The 15502-nt window shown below is 42.1% G+C and overlaps 2 long non-coding RNA genes and 2 pseudogenes across 2 annotated transcripts; 2 read left to right on the forward strand and 2 right to left on the reverse strand.

The window, feature by feature from the left end:
- Positions 1–257: 257 nt before the first annotated feature.
- On the reverse strand, positions 258–789 carry LOC119271316. Its single transcript, XR_005134487.1, has 2 exons — positions 686–789; positions 258–550 (listed from the first exon to the last, which is right to left on the reverse strand). It is a non-coding gene; the product is annotated as an uncharacterized LOC119271316 (long non-coding RNA).
- Positions 790–4858: 4069 nt separating this feature from the next.
- On the forward strand, positions 4859–6031 carry LOC119271317. Its single transcript, XR_005134488.1, has 2 exons — positions 4859–5227; positions 5779–6031. It is a non-coding gene; the product is annotated as an uncharacterized LOC119271317 (long non-coding RNA).
- A 1606-nt stretch (positions 6032–7637) lies between these two features.
- Positions 7638–13476, forward strand: LOC119271318 (annotated as a pseudogene).
- A 1208-nt stretch (positions 13477–14684) lies between these two features.
- Positions 14685–15502, reverse strand: part of LOC119272023 — a 26204-nt pseudogene continuing 25386 nt past the window's right edge.

The following is a 15502-nucleotide window of genomic DNA, read 5'->3' on the forward strand; positions in this document are numbered from 1 at the left end:
AAGAAATAAATAAAGAAGAAATTGCATTTATTCATTTCCTACTCGATGCATGATATTAAGACACCTAAATCATACATTTATTGGTACTTACCAATTACTTCTATGTAAAGCATATTAAAAGCCCCTAATATTCCCACCCATTACAATATGCATCCATCAATCTAAAACCCAATGGTCACGACGTAAGGAGCCTAGGCACCTAGGTGTCCCAAAACGGTCACCACTTGGTCCTAATCATCTAGCCGCAAATGATAACGAGAAAAATAAATATTAATATATGAAAACCATAAAGATAAGAAACCACCAACATGACATCTCATAATTTTATTTCAAGATGGTCATGACATTATTTCTCATCATAAATCATATGTAATGCTTGCTCATGGCTCTGTCAAGGTACGAGATCGCTTGCATCCAGGAGCACAACCTTTTTGGCATTGTTCTATAGTTTGAAAGCAATCACCTCCTAGGTCGCAGCAGTAAACTGCATTTATCCGTGAGCATGTGCACATTTGGACCTTGTTGTTGTTCATCTGCTCAATTGTTCGACCTGCATGGAAACAACAATGTTGTCAACTAGCTTTCGTGTTAGTGGTTCTTCAAGGAGGGATCATACTCTGTCTAATAACTTTTTATACTATAAAAACTCTTATCATATTCTAGATGATTGTTTCCATATACTTACACTGCGAATGAATCGTGGTATATGCGAGGATAACTATCATAAGCATGACCACCCTGCTTCCGTTCATCAAAAGTTTCGCCATAGAAGTGAGTCCTCTTATTGAGATATTGTTTGCCTGATGTATCTGAGGAAGCACATACTGACCACACAGCCAATATATATATTCAAACCAAAATGATCTATTTTTCCCCGCAAAAAAAAAAAACAAAATGATCTATTTTTAGTAAATCAATTATTATATATCCAATATTGCGGCCTATTTATTAACAATTATGAATCATTAGTGAGAAATAAAAATACTATCTATATTTGGATACAAATAATTATGTCAATATTTGGATACAGATAATTACATCTGGGATAGTTGATGCCATATTGGTATAGAAAACTAAAGGGATTGGGCGAAATCGGCATAAATCAAACGTACTCCCTCCATTTTTATTTACTCTGCATATTAGAGTTGACTAAAGTCAAACTTTCTAGAGTTTGACCAAGTTTATAGAAAACAATATAAACATTTATCATAACAAATTTCTATGATGTGAAAGTACATTTAATAATAAATCTGTTATTGTATATGTTAATATTTTTGTGTATAAACTTTGTCAAAATTTACAAAGCTTGACTTTGACTAAAACTAATACGCGGACTAAATAAAAATGGAGGAAGTACGTACGACTTTTATTAATCAACGAACCTGCCTACCTGCTAGGGTCGATTGATGCCCAACTTGCAGTAAGTAGGATGGGCTAGTTCATTCTTCCTATGGTCATCTTGTGACTGAAATTAAGGAGTTGACGAGCAGAGAGTTTATTCCCCGGAAGTTAACTACGGACCAAAATAGGTTTGCGGCCCGCTTAACAAATTATAATATAGAGTGTACCATAGCTATATGGATGCACCTTGAGCCACCATGTATTGAGGATCTTTTGCCTCTTGACTATAACTCTCTCAATATGAAATAAAACTCCCTTTTTCCTCACAAAGAAAAAAAAATCTCGCAAGCACAAACGGCATAGAACGCACAAAACACAAACCACACATGCATGCAACTCTTGCAATGATGACTATGGTTGTTTGGTCTGGACGACCCCTCCGCACCCAACAGGTAACGGCTCATCCCCGGCCGCGCGCCGCCCTAACCAACATGTGTGAAGCTCGGGAAAAGCCTCCGCCATCAACGGGTGGCAGTGCGCCCCAAAGATTGAGACCGAGAGCAGGTTAGGATGGATGGAGTAAGATGAGTAGGTTTTGCAGAGTGGAAATGGAAGACGAGATTCATCGGGTGACCACCTGACAGGAGCACACGCAATAGAGCATGATCATGGAACATGTTTCATGCTCCAGGAAAGGCGCGTAAAAAGGCTGTGAGGTTGTAGTTTAGCTCAGACTAGCAAGTTCTCAAAACGAAAACGGACTAAACTCAATGTAGCATGTGACGTCAGATGACAAATGAGAGGGGGTGGCATCACTGACGGAGCTACGTTGTAGCAAAAAGGGCCATGGCCTGCCCAATTTTACTGCAACAGGCTGGGCTGGGCTGGGCTGGGCTTCTCTTCCGGCTGGCCCACCCATGATTTTGAATGTAGCTCCGCCACTGTGTGGCACGCGGTAGGACGACAAAGCATAAGCATGCGCCCATGCGGCCATGCCAACAGAGTCATAAGTATGTGCCCATGCCTGCCGAGTCGAGCCTCTCATGCTAGACCCGATTCAAACCATGGGAGCAAAACAAAGCAAAAACAAGTTACGTACATGCATGGTCGATGCCGTTGGATTAAGTGTCCGCGAAGTGAAATTCTAGCGGAACCCCTTTTTATTGGGCATCTCGTTGCCATAGGATAGAGTAAGGAGATTCGTGCTGTATTTGGTGGTCAAGTGTGTATGAGAATCCTTGTACTGAACCGGTACCCATGTGTACATATTCAATACGGTATCAATAGCACACCCGATAAAATATCTAGGTCAACGGGCTTATCAACACGGGTCGCTGTGACCTAAGTTGACGTCTGGCAGTGACGAGAGAGAGAAGGGAGTTATGAGACATCTCATCGTCTTCCATGTTTCCCAACGCATGCAGGCGAGAGGCACGAGTGGCTTTCGGGTGCCTGGCTCAGGAAAAACGACCAATTCGATCGCGCCCCTCAGCCTGGCCTAGGAGTGCTTTAAGGTTCATGGGTCTGATTGACCCTCGTGCGAGCTACCAAACGTGCCCAAAGAGCAAGGGTGAGAGAGGAGGAGAAAGGCGGCGAGTGGCCGGTCTGGGGTGCGACTATGTCCCGCCTATTGCGAGGCAGAAGCCTGCCTCGCCTATAGGGTGCCACTGGTGGGCTGGCCCAGTAGGACGTCCACGTTAAATGTTCATGACATTGTCTCAAAAAAAATTAAATGTTCATAACATTGAAAAAGTTTCAAAAATATTTATACAATGTATAAAAAATGTACAACTTGTATTTTATAAAAATGTTACCGTGTATTCAAAAAAGTGTTTAGGAACATATATTTTAAAAATATACATCATGTGTTTGAAGATGTCCAACATGTATAAAAAAATGTTTCACATGTGCTTTCAAAATGTACGTACATTCTATATTTAGGAAAAAAAGTAGATATGATTTTAAAAACATGATAAAACACAAAAAAAAATCAAAACAACCAAAGAAAACCAAGAAGCAAGAAAAAAAAACCAAATTTTTCGACAAAGGGTGGATTTTATTGACTCAAATGAAGCATCAAGTAGATACAAACACAGCGAGCACACACCCGGTCTCTACATAGCTAAGATGCACACAGCCAACACCAACACACAGCAAAAAACCAAATATCACAAAGGAGGAAAATGAGAGCCGGGAAAAACCAATGAGAAAACAGAGACACCCAAAGTAAAATGAAAAACAAACCCAAATAAAATCGTGAAAAGACAAAATCAACAAAAAAAGAAAACAAAAACGAAGGAAAGAAAGAAAAACCGGATCAAGCGAACTTACAGCCCAGTGCGAGCAACAGCGACTACCATGCTAAATGGGCCAGTCTGTTAGTTGTGGCCTGTCTGGGTACTGGAAAGAAATCGGGCCAGCCTTTGTTTTGGATGCGGATACAAAAAGACACACGTCCGTACTAGCGGGCCGAGTTCCAGTAATGAAAATAGGAGCCTCAGAGAGGATAAAACACACACGAAGATTGTCTAAAAAAACACACACATGAAGAGAATCGAAAGGAATCAACATGTGGTTGAGTTGGTTAGGTGGACAGTGATATCCCCAATCCACCAGGGTTTAAATCCTGGTGCTCGTAAATCTCCAGATGATATGCCGGCTCAGTCTCTCGGAGGTGTTTATAGGAGTAGGGTGTGTGTGTGCGTTCATAGGGATGAGTGTATGCACGTGTATATGAGCACTTGTGTCTATACTGATGCTAAAAAAACGAAGAGAATCGAAAGTCTCTCTCGATATAAAAAACAAAAACAAAAAGGAAACAAGACGAAGAGGATCGAGGAGCCGTCGGCGAGAATAAGACCTGCGAGCGGAACAATCCACTCCGATGGCGGCAGCGCTTCGTTCTGCGGCGAGGAAGATCTGCGGTCACGCCTTTGAGCGGCCGCAGGCGCTTCTCAGGACGGCCGCTTCGGCTGCCATCAAGGAGGAACAGCGGCGGCTGCTGCCAGGGGGATTGGCCATGGCCGAAGCTCACTTCCCCGGTTCACCTCCTCCGAATCACCAAGTTTTGTTAATAATCAGAGCAAGGTACGCACACTCTTTCCAGCGGTAGAACTTTTGCCCCGGAAGACCTCTGATCCCATCTTTCACTTCCACTTGGAGCGTATGGACTCAGACTTTGATGATTCTTTTTATTCCTTTTCTCTACCTTTGTACTCTGCTAATTTGTTTCTTTCCATTGTGGCTTTGCTGGCAACTCTTATAAGCAATGTTTATCAATGCAAAACTGTCATTTATATTGTGTTGTACCTTGGAAATTTGGGATCCAGGGTGAAAATAACAATTTGACGTAACTCTATTTTTTTCCAAATTCTGAATGTATCAATGGAAGCAGAAATAGAAAATCCCGTAATTTATAAGATTATTTTATCATCGTAATTTTTAGATTGCAGATATAATCGTCTACTTTAACTCTTAAGCATAACGGCTTACTATAATTGATTACTTTATATTAATTAAAGTGTGTGTCGTGAGCTTTTGATGCGGCCTATAAGAGGCATGTATTGAGGGTCTGATGAACTTTGTAGGGCTCTGTAGCCGTTTATGGTGTCACTGGATTTTCGCCCCATGGCGGACTGCTCGATGATGGGTGTCCATCGTGGGTTTCCCAGTGATGCTTTGAACCCGTTTTTCCCCCTTTCTAGGCTTCCTGATTACTATGTGAGACTGGTTGTATTTCCGTTATGATGAGTAATGGAAAGGGGTTATCGCCCGGTTCAAAAAAAAAATTAAAGTGTGTGCCGCAGGCTTGTAGATATTTTTCTCAAAAAGGAATGAATGGTCTTATGAAACACAATGCTTCTTCAAATCTTCTGGTTATGAGATGGTGAGTTATACGAATATATCATGCAATGAATTTATTTGCCCCTTTGTTGATTTATCACTTATTTAAGGTGAAGAACTTTCAAAATTGAATTTTGATTGTAAATTTGTTGTAGAATACCATTTAGATTTGTAAATCGCAACAATATCAAAGTTCATTTAAAATATGGAACAAAATCATAGCAATCCTTTATCATATCATCATCCATTGCTTGAAATGTTCGACGTGATTGAACCCTATATTCGAAAAGCATAATTTCGTTCATTGGAAATTTTTGAAAAGTATGAACCAACTCAATACTACTCCATATAATTTTGAAAATGTAGTTCTTATACAATGTTCCATATTGGATACCCGTTGAACTTCTGTATATTTATAATTTTAATTTAGCATGATTTGCAAGTAATTATATGATATTTCCAAGTTTGTAATTTCGTTTATAAACTCAGTAACACCTAGTACAATATTGTTGATATTTTTTTGCAACACTTCTACCTCATAACCGAGGAATGTGCTCACATAGTTATGCAATAACTTTCCTTTTTTTTCCCCAGGTTATCAAGCGAGCGGTCATTGAAGTCGCGCTCATGTAGCTTATTATCAGTCCCCGAAGACAAACCACCTACTTACTTTGTGTTTTCAAGATTTATTTGTTTGGCAATGATGTACTTGTATATCTTAACACTTGGTCGTGTGTCAATCCTCTACTATAAGTCAACCATGAGTGTCGTAGAGGATGAGTAGTTTGCCACAATGTACTTGAACTTGGATGTGTCAGAACTTGTATTCCATTCAGCTTTTACCTTAGCCAGTGCATTATGTCATCCATCTATTTTGTCATACAAGTGAATCAGAGGAGAAGCTTCCAATCAAGTGAAACATACCATACATGGAGGCAGCAGAAGATACTGCTACCGTACATCCATATATGTAGGAGAGTTAGGGCCATCGGGGACGCTAATACGGCCCAACCCCACATGTTGCCTCAATGGTCTCTTCATCCATCAGAATTTTCTCTTCTCTTCCCAACTTGCTACATCATTTTCCCTCATCCCTTCTTTCTCATTCCTTTTCCTACACCTTTTCTTAACTAAGCAACAGCCTCCTCTGCGGGGCAACACCTCTGAGGCTAATCATTGGCTATGCCCTAACAAGCTTCAGTAATAAAAGCTGTCAAAAAAGGTATTGTAGGTAAGGAAGAAGGTTATCTATGGCCTCTAAATTGAGTTTGCGAGTGGGTGCTGGAAAGGTGTTGTTCACTACCTCTTTTTTAACTCCAATTTGGGTAGAGTCGAAGCGAAACTCTTTAGTCCAGCTTTATATAATGTTTGCTAGAGGCTACGGATGACCTTCTGCTTTTTCTTCAATATATTTGTTTGGAGATATTTTTTAATCTTGTTTGTGTGGAATGCAACAGCATGAACTAGTTTCCCATTCAGGGATGTGTTTTCTTTTCTTTGTTAATGCCATACCCTCGTGAAAAGAAAAATCAATAGAAACAGGTCAGCATGTCAAACGTTGAGTGAGTCAAACAGGCTGGACGTTGGAGCGGCACCATTTTTTCTGCTGCACATCACTCCCCAACGGCCCAGCGTGCGTGACTTGTAGCACTGGATCACTCCCTATTTTTTCGGTTGTACATCGCTCCCCACCGTGTGTGCTTTTGCAATGCTAGATCACGGCCGTTGTTTCAAAATTCAAGGGTCGGGATTCGCTCGAGGTTCCCAGCGGTGCGTGAGCAGCTGGCTGGCGCCTACGGTTCGTCCCCGCCATCTGCGTGGGAGGGGCAGGTCGAAGCAGCAGCCTTTTCGCGCACACGTGTCTACCGCTGATTGGCGCGCTATGACGTGGGCGCCCCGCCGCACCAGCGTGACACGTCCTGATCTCCACCCGCCGTGAACCCACTCACTGACATGATTCTCTCGCGCTTGTGTGTCCCGCGGTCATTGCGGGTGGGTCCGAAAACTCCGAGTCAGATGGGTTTACTCCCGAGCGACCAGTTCCGGGTGCACCGGGTCTACGCACGCGCAGGGGCAAGACACGGAGAGAGCACGCGCAGTGCACCACCTCAGGCTGAAAACCCCAGCAACCCAGCGCCGCACCGCAGAGTTCTCCGGCGTCGCCCACCTCCACCCCGCGAGCACGCGCGAGACCGGCGGGACTGGGCCATGGCGGCGGCTCCGTTCGTCTACTGCGCCCCCTCCGACGGCGGCCGCACCGGTACGACCCCCCTCCCCCCCTTCGGTTTGCTCCCGCGATCATCCCTTCCTCTCTGCCTTGCTCTGCGGCTGCATTCCTGACCGAGATCATGCGTGCGCGCGTGTGTGCAGATGAGAACACTCTCCTGATGGCGGCACTCCACGGCAACCTCGGCCGCCTCAAAGGTAGCACTTTCTCCTCCTCCCCGCCTCAATCCCTCGCATGCTCCTGTCCGTGCATTTTCCTCATTTCTTCCGTTCAAGTCTACTCATGCCATGCGCGTGCTGTGTCTGTGGGGTCGGAGGTTGTTCGGACATGCTGCATTGCTGAGGCGCCTAACCATCCGCCACCGCTTGTTCGGAAAATAGTATGCTTATCGGATTCTATTTTCTACGTTGCTACGGGTGTCTTGATTTGTCAGATGCTATGCTTTGTATTGCTTGTTTTATTGCATTTACCATTTAGGAACATCGGCGTTGGATTAGTAGCGATGACCAAACAATTTTATTGTCTAGTAATTACAAGATTTCATACTTAGTCTCCCTCCTGAAATCCGGATGAGCATTCCGGTTAAAACAAAATTCAGAGGAGCAGTGTTTTTATCTTAACAAATCAGGGTGTAAATCTTGCATCTTTTGATGATGGGACACGACTATTTGGTGGAGGAGCTTGGGGGAGATGTGAATGCTCCTGGAATTGGAAGCGTAGCTCTAGGTCTTTCTCTATTTCTTTCCCCATTTTTTAAATCGGTGTCTGCCATGCCAATGTTTTCCAGTAGGCGATCGAGATTGTGTTGATATGTGCTTTTCTTACAGGTGCAACTCCGTTTATGATGTCAGCTCAGTCTGGTGATGTTCCCACTGTCAAGTATTTCCTTGATCATGGTGGTGATCTAATGAAAGCAGATGACAAGGGACGCACAATTCTCCACCATGCTGTCTCGGCAGGTTCTCCCCTTGATACGCGCATACATACATGATTTCTCCAAGATGGTCGTTTTACTAGTAGATGTTATTTACTCTACTACACTTGGTTTGTTCATTGTTATGGCAAAACATGACTTATGGAATCATCTCGTTCACTACAGGATGCTGCAAGGTAACAGAGTTCCTCCTTTCAAAAGGGGTGCCAGTTGACATAGACTGTGGCCGTGGACCACCACTCTTCATGGCTGCTACAAATGAGCAGGATAAGACACTGAAGATTTTACTGGACCACCACGCAAATGTATATATAGCCTCCTCTATTTCTTAATTCTGTTGATTCAGAGTTAATTTGGACAGATAATTGTTAGTTTGCCAACTAGTTAGAAGACGTGGGCAAACATGTTTTGTCCTGGGTGTGTTTTGATTTCTTGGAGTAACACATACTTAGATATTACAAAGATGTTTCTAGGTTTATGAAATTCAGTAGAGATCTTGAAGTGTGATTGATTGATGGAGCTACCCATTTCAATCCTCGAACCAAACAAGCTTGTTTGGTGAGGATTAGGATTGGATTGTTCACTTACATTTTATCCCTCGAAAAACCACCAAACACACCAGTAAATTATATGATGACATGCTTTTTTATTAGGAACTCTTGACTTTATCATGCCACCTGTGTTTCTTAATACAAAACACAATACTCTGCTTTCAGCCTAACATCATTATCAGCGGTGCCACTACTCCCCTGCTGAGTGCTCTTATTTACCGTTCATTGAAGTGCATGAAGCTACTCATTAAGATGAGTATTCTCTTGATTATTAATCATACCTATGTGTTGATTTTCCCTACTCTACCTTTATGTCATCGCTGCCATGCTTATATGCTGATGTGCATTGAGATAACACTGTGAACATTCTATTGCATAATCCTCTTTACAGGCTGGTGCAGATGTTAATTGCAAGGCTTCCACTATGACACTTTTGGTGTTTGCTACAATGCAAGGAGGTTATACCAACTTCATTAAGTTTCTGTTGAAGGCTGGAGCTGATCCTAATATTCCCGATGATGTATGTTTCGTACATTTTCTGTATATTTTGCTGTTCCGGTATGCAGAATTTCACTATATACTACCAAATCTTCTGGTGATGCTATTATTCAAAGAAGCCATTTAGCAGTGAGTTTAGGTTGCTTTGTGCCGTTGACTAGGTGGGAAATTGACGCTTGTGCTTAGTAAAGTTGTGTTGACCTTTCATTCTAACAGTCTTTATCATTAAAAAAGACCTATGTGGGCGACTTAGATATCACCTCACGGGAATCGAACTCTCGTGGTAGGGTGACCTCACTCCACATCCACCATTGGGATATAGCCCAATTCTCAACGGTCTATATCAATAGACTTATTATTTTCTGTTGATCATCAATTGTTGATTTCCTATTGAAGAAACATTCCTACTTTTTTGGTTTGTAGCGGCAGTATGGAAGTATCTACTGTAACTGTGAGTATGTAGTGGCATTATGGGAATATATAAGACCACCTAGGTAGCAGTATACGTATTCCTTTTTTATATAGAAATATCAAGGTATTTCAAAAATATGCACTTTTGTGATGTCTGAGTCTTGTGGTCTCACTAAAAACTCTTCTGGTGTCTGAGTCTCAAGGCAGTTTGAATTGCTTGCAATTTTATAATGATTTTCGGGTAAATCCTTGTTGAAACATTTGATAAAAATATTACATAGATCCTGCTTCCTTCCCACAATGTTAAAATTTTCTGCATCGAGAGTACATTACAGAATGTTCACGTTCCTTTGCGATATATGTATTCTAAACAGTTGATGAGATACTGAGATATCAGTATGTACCATTCCGGGTAGCAGCATTTCTCCAATGACTCATGCAATACAAACTAAAATAAATTCACCTCTTTAGCTTAATTATGTGGTTTTTCATCCCAATTGTTGGAATTCTCTCCTTGTTGAAATATTTGATAATTACAGTGACCCTGGTTCTTTCTGACAATATTATAATTATTTACATCGATTCTAAGTTATGATTGATCAGGTTCTTATGTTATTATCGCTATGGTTTCCTTTTTTATTGATGTCCTAAATATTCGAAATAACTGACATTTCTTTTTTCTTTTGTTGCCCAGTTGGGTAGGTTACCAATAGAGCTTGCTGCATTACGAGATTGCAAGGAAGAGGTTGAAATGTTGCTTCCTTTGACTACGCCAATTCCAACTGTCCAAAACTGGAGTATTGAGGGGGTAATTTCCCATGTGAAAAATGAAGATAAAAAACCAATGGTATGTTATTTTGATATTTTCTGTTCTTATGTCGTTTCCATATTGAATATTGCTTGAAAACTAAGCCATCCTTTTGTTCTTCAGTTCTGAAATCTGTCCGTTCAGTATTATTGTAAGCTCGGGTTACTATGTAGACAACACCACATTATGGGGTTTTCTTAGGATAAACCACCAACCGTAATTTGGAAGGGTAATGGTTGTAATGAATAGAAAATGCTAACCAAATTCTGTTTTTCTGTTGGATAATTGGTAGAAATGACTAAGGAAAATAGTACTGCTGCTTCCAATGTTCAAAAGTACAAACACCTTACACCTGATAAGATCAACTCTGACGATAAGGCAATTGGTGTACTCTTTGTGAAATGATAGTTGCATATAGATTGTATGACAGTCCCAGTTCAAGTAACTGCCATTAACTTACCATTATGCAGAGCGTTGAAGCAAATCTTGAAATACTGTAGATTAGTTAGTGTTGTCTGGTACAGGAATATTGAATGTTGCTCATAGTCATGGATCTCATAGCGTGGTTGTGAAGTACACCAGCATCATGTACAGGCTGTGTTACTTGTTACTTGTTAGTATAGTAGTAATAATGTCTCATGAACAATATATTTTAATTAAGTACCACACATGTTCTAAAATTATGTTGCACTTGCAAGCACATACGCAGTGTTTTCCCCTTGGTTATTTTCGTGAAAGATAAAACACCTTGATCTCTGCTTATGTCCCCATGTTTCCTATTGCCTGCCATCTAGTTTGCGCTGCAGGCCCCCCACTTGGTGTTTTCATAGATTGTAACATTGTTCTAACTTTTCCCCACAAAAGAAAGACATTGTTCTAGCTTTAGCGACATCATTTAGTGGTAAAGAAAAGGATAACGGTGCTCTAGTACTAGTCGCATACTTCTTTTGAAGAAGACACAAGAGGCTTATGTTCCTCCATTTTCGGTGCATTTTCTATACCTATAATTGCATAGGGGTCCTTTTAAGACCTTGACTCTGTGCTTCCGACCAGCAACAAATTTCTCCATTTGATGTGGCATTTGCCGTATGCATGCAGCATAATTATGTGAAAGAGCTTGCCACCTAGATGCTAAGCTATGTAGAGTGTTGAACACAAGGTTGCTGATTTTCTTTTTTGTGATGGAAATTATCATAGTAGATGATGATTACTTCTATAATTCAAATATCCATTTCATGTTTATTTTACTTATTGTCTAGGAGCAACGGCACCGTGAAAGAAGACAACGTTTGCTCAAGTCATAGGCTGATACAGCATTCAAGCTGAAGGAGTATAAGATGGCATCAGAGTGTTATGGTCTGGTAAATCTCTTGCACTTAATCTATGATGGTTTAGAAGATAATTTTTGTGTGTTAACGGGGATCTAGTTGGAGAGCATTTATTTTTTCTATCTAGGTTTCTTATTATCTAACCTTACAATATCTGACCATTTTTAATGTAAAATATGTGCTTTGATTGTCGAAAAACAGTGTAATTGACAATGAATAGTAGGACTGGCACACGACGTATTGCTTATTAATTTACCATGTATGATTTCACGTTGTTTGTCACTGACTGAAACTGATCTTCACTCTCATTTTTTGGGACTGATCTTCACTGACAGAGATTAATATGCATACTACTAAGCAAATTTGACTTCACTTAAGAAACTTATATTGGCATCATCTGCGCATGTTAGAAAAAAGAGAGTAATTCCATGAGAAGTTCTTTTCCTCCTCGGCTAATGTGAATCTTTGATATGTTTGTCTACTTCCTCTGTTAATGTGTGTGGTGTGCCATCAAATGGTTAGTTTAACTGTACCCAAACTGATCATACATAGGTACACGTAAATTGAACAAGCCAATCAATCTAGTTAGAGAATATGTTCCACCTCCATCTGCAGTATTAAGTTGAGAATAATATTTGGATGACCAACTTTTGACCGTAGGCAATAGATCATGGAGAGAGTGCAACACTGTATGCAAACATGAGTGTTTGTAAACTGCTCATGGGTGATGGTGAAGGTGCTTTATCAGATGCTCTCAGGTGCAGAATGCTGCGGCCTGATTGGGCAAAAGCTTGCTACCCTCAAGCTGCGGCTCATATGCTACTCAAGGTGCCTCTAGCTTGCCAGTGTGTCCACTGATGACTTACTCCATAGTTGATACTGATCTTTGATTTGCTCTGCGCCCAGGAGTATAAGCAAGCCTGTGATGCTCTCTTGGATGCACAAAACCTGGATCCTGGGAATGCTGAGATTGAACGTGAACTACGGTAACCTACTCCTTTATGCTCGTCTCTTTTGAGTGCCTCCAAATGCTGATACGGTTTAGGTTGGCAACGTACGTTTACAGTGATGAGAAGCAGTTGCATACTTGACTATTTCACGTCAAACGCCATTAATGCACACCCCTGAAGAATATTTTTTGTTTCTTATGCGCCACTTGTGTCTAAGTAACCTGTAGGGCTGGACCTACTATGAGGAATGATGTGGTTATCTATTGAGTTGCATATTGAGGCACTACTGTTAGCTAGAGCTGACATTTCCATTCCAACTGGTTGAAATCTTGCAGGAAGGCTAGGGAACTCATGAAGAATCCTCCTGCTGAAGGTGAGCAGTGAGGCGCGGGCGTGCGCAGGCTGGAACATGTTCCACCACCTTTCACTAAAGTAGAGCTATAGCAGGAACTTCTGATCCTTGTGTTGTGCTACGAAATTCACGCGGAAAAACTCGTGACTGCAGACTGCTAAAACACAACTTTGTATGAAATTATATTGTCTTGCCCGTGGATTGTACTTGCCGTATGCAATTTATGTTGTTTTGGGTGCGTACTTTTTGCTTTTTCAACTATTGAGCAAATGGATTAAATGCAACATCAACATGGGCTAGTTTAAAACGGCGCACCCTTTCGTTTAGAAAAAAATTATATTAATTCGCGCTCTGCTCTCCATGTTGCTCCCAATCGCCTTTGCTGCTGGATGCGGCTGTGGCTAGGCCTGCGGCTCAAGGTGGCTGAAAGGAGGCATTGGTGATACTGACTGGAGCGGCTGGGGTGGCGCCTTTTGTTGTTGTTGTTGTTGGGATGGAGGACCTTGAGTCTTGATTGTTCCACTACAGCAGTCTGCTCAGCAAGATCGCTGGGTACAGGTTGCACGTATAAAGTTAGGGATTTCAGAGAACCTTTGCCTGGATTCCTCCTCACCCATAGATTTTTGCCTGGATACTCCCTCACCCATAAATTTCAGAGAACCTTAGCCTGGATTCTCCCTCACCCATACATGCAACATGATCTGCTAGTACACGAGCAACATTATTACAAGCCCTTGGGCAACAGCCTACGTAAACCGAATCAAAGTACACATTCAGCAAATGTTGGACTTCCTGAAAAATAAATCCACGTGTCGCCAAATCATGCGCATTGTTCACTGTAACATGTTTAAGCACTAGGCAATCTGTCTGTGATGATGTGCCACAAGCCTAGTCTCATAGTTCGCAAATTGCCTTCATGAACGCCAAGGTCTCCGCTTGCAGAGCATATTGCCGCTTCTACACCTTCATCTTCATTTCCAATCATAAACCCCGAGCCTCCCATTGAAGTGCCTATAAACATTAATTTTAAGAAATGGTGGAGAAGGAGTCCACCTTTTCTGTTCTTTCTGAGCTGCGGGACTAGGCTTGGGTCAGCAGATCAAATAGCAGACTGTGCCGGCTCCTGACGCTATGTTAGTCCCTGGGAGTGGCGAGGGTCACACAGAGAGCAGAGTGCGCCATCATGAACTAGTCCATGTTTTGTTATGCATTCAATCAATTTGCTCAATGATTGAAAATGCAAAAGCACTCATCCAAAATAAAAGTAATTGCATACGGCAAGTACAATCAACAGGCAAGACGAGAAAATTTCATACAAAGTCTCGTTGTAGCAGTCCGCAGTTTCGCATGAACTTCAAATGAAGACACAAGGATTAGAAGTTCCTGCTAGCTCCACTTCAGTGAAAAGTAGAACATGTTCCAGCCTGCGCCCGCCCGCGCCTCACTGCTCACCTTCGCCTGAAGGATTCTTCATGAGTTCTCTAGCCTTCCTGCAAGAAATTCAGCCCGATTGAATGGAAATATCGGCGCTAACAATAGTCCCTCAATATGCAACTTAGTGGCTACATTGTTCCTCTTTCTAGGGCTGACATAGTCACTAATGGCAGTCCTACACGTTACTGAACCACAAGTGCCGCATAAGAAAAAGTTCTTCAGAGTCATGTGCAATGGCATTCTACGTGTATAGTCAAGTATGCAACTGCTTCAGGTCACCATAAAGTAATTTGCTAGCCTAAACCTGTACTTGCATTTGGAAGACATGGAAAAGAGATAGGCAAAGAGAGAAGGTTACCGTAGTTCACCCTCAATTTCAGCATTTCCAGGATCCAGATCTTATGCATCCAAGAAAGCATTACAAGCTTGTTCATACTCCTGGGTGCATGACAAATCAAGGAATGTGACCAGAATGTAAGATTAATATGTACCCCCTCTGTAAACTAATATAAGAGCATTTAGAGCAACTTCAAGGGGGCGACCCTTTTCATCCGCAGGCGTTCGTTTGGATCGCCGCGGACAAAAACGCCGGCCCAACGTGCCGACCCAAACCCAAATCTCGTCCGCCTGGCGTCCGCGCCGACCCATTTCTGGCCCAAAATTGCACTTGAAATGCGTCAGCACGGACGCGAAGCGGACGCGCCACGCGTCTCCTCGGCATTCGCCGCGGCCCCACCTGTAGGACACCCAACTACCGCGCCGTCGTCTTATTTATGACGACCACCAACAGCGGGCCCACTAGTCAGCCAGTGGAAGCGTCCTTTT

Source organism: Triticum dicoccoides, chromosome 3A, assembly GCF_002162155.2.
Source record: "Triticum dicoccoides isolate Atlit2015 ecotype Zavitan chromosome 3A, WEW_v2.0, whole genome shotgun sequence".
NCBI classification, from domain to species: domain Eukaryota; kingdom Viridiplantae; phylum Streptophyta; class Magnoliopsida; order Poales; family Poaceae; genus Triticum; species Triticum dicoccoides.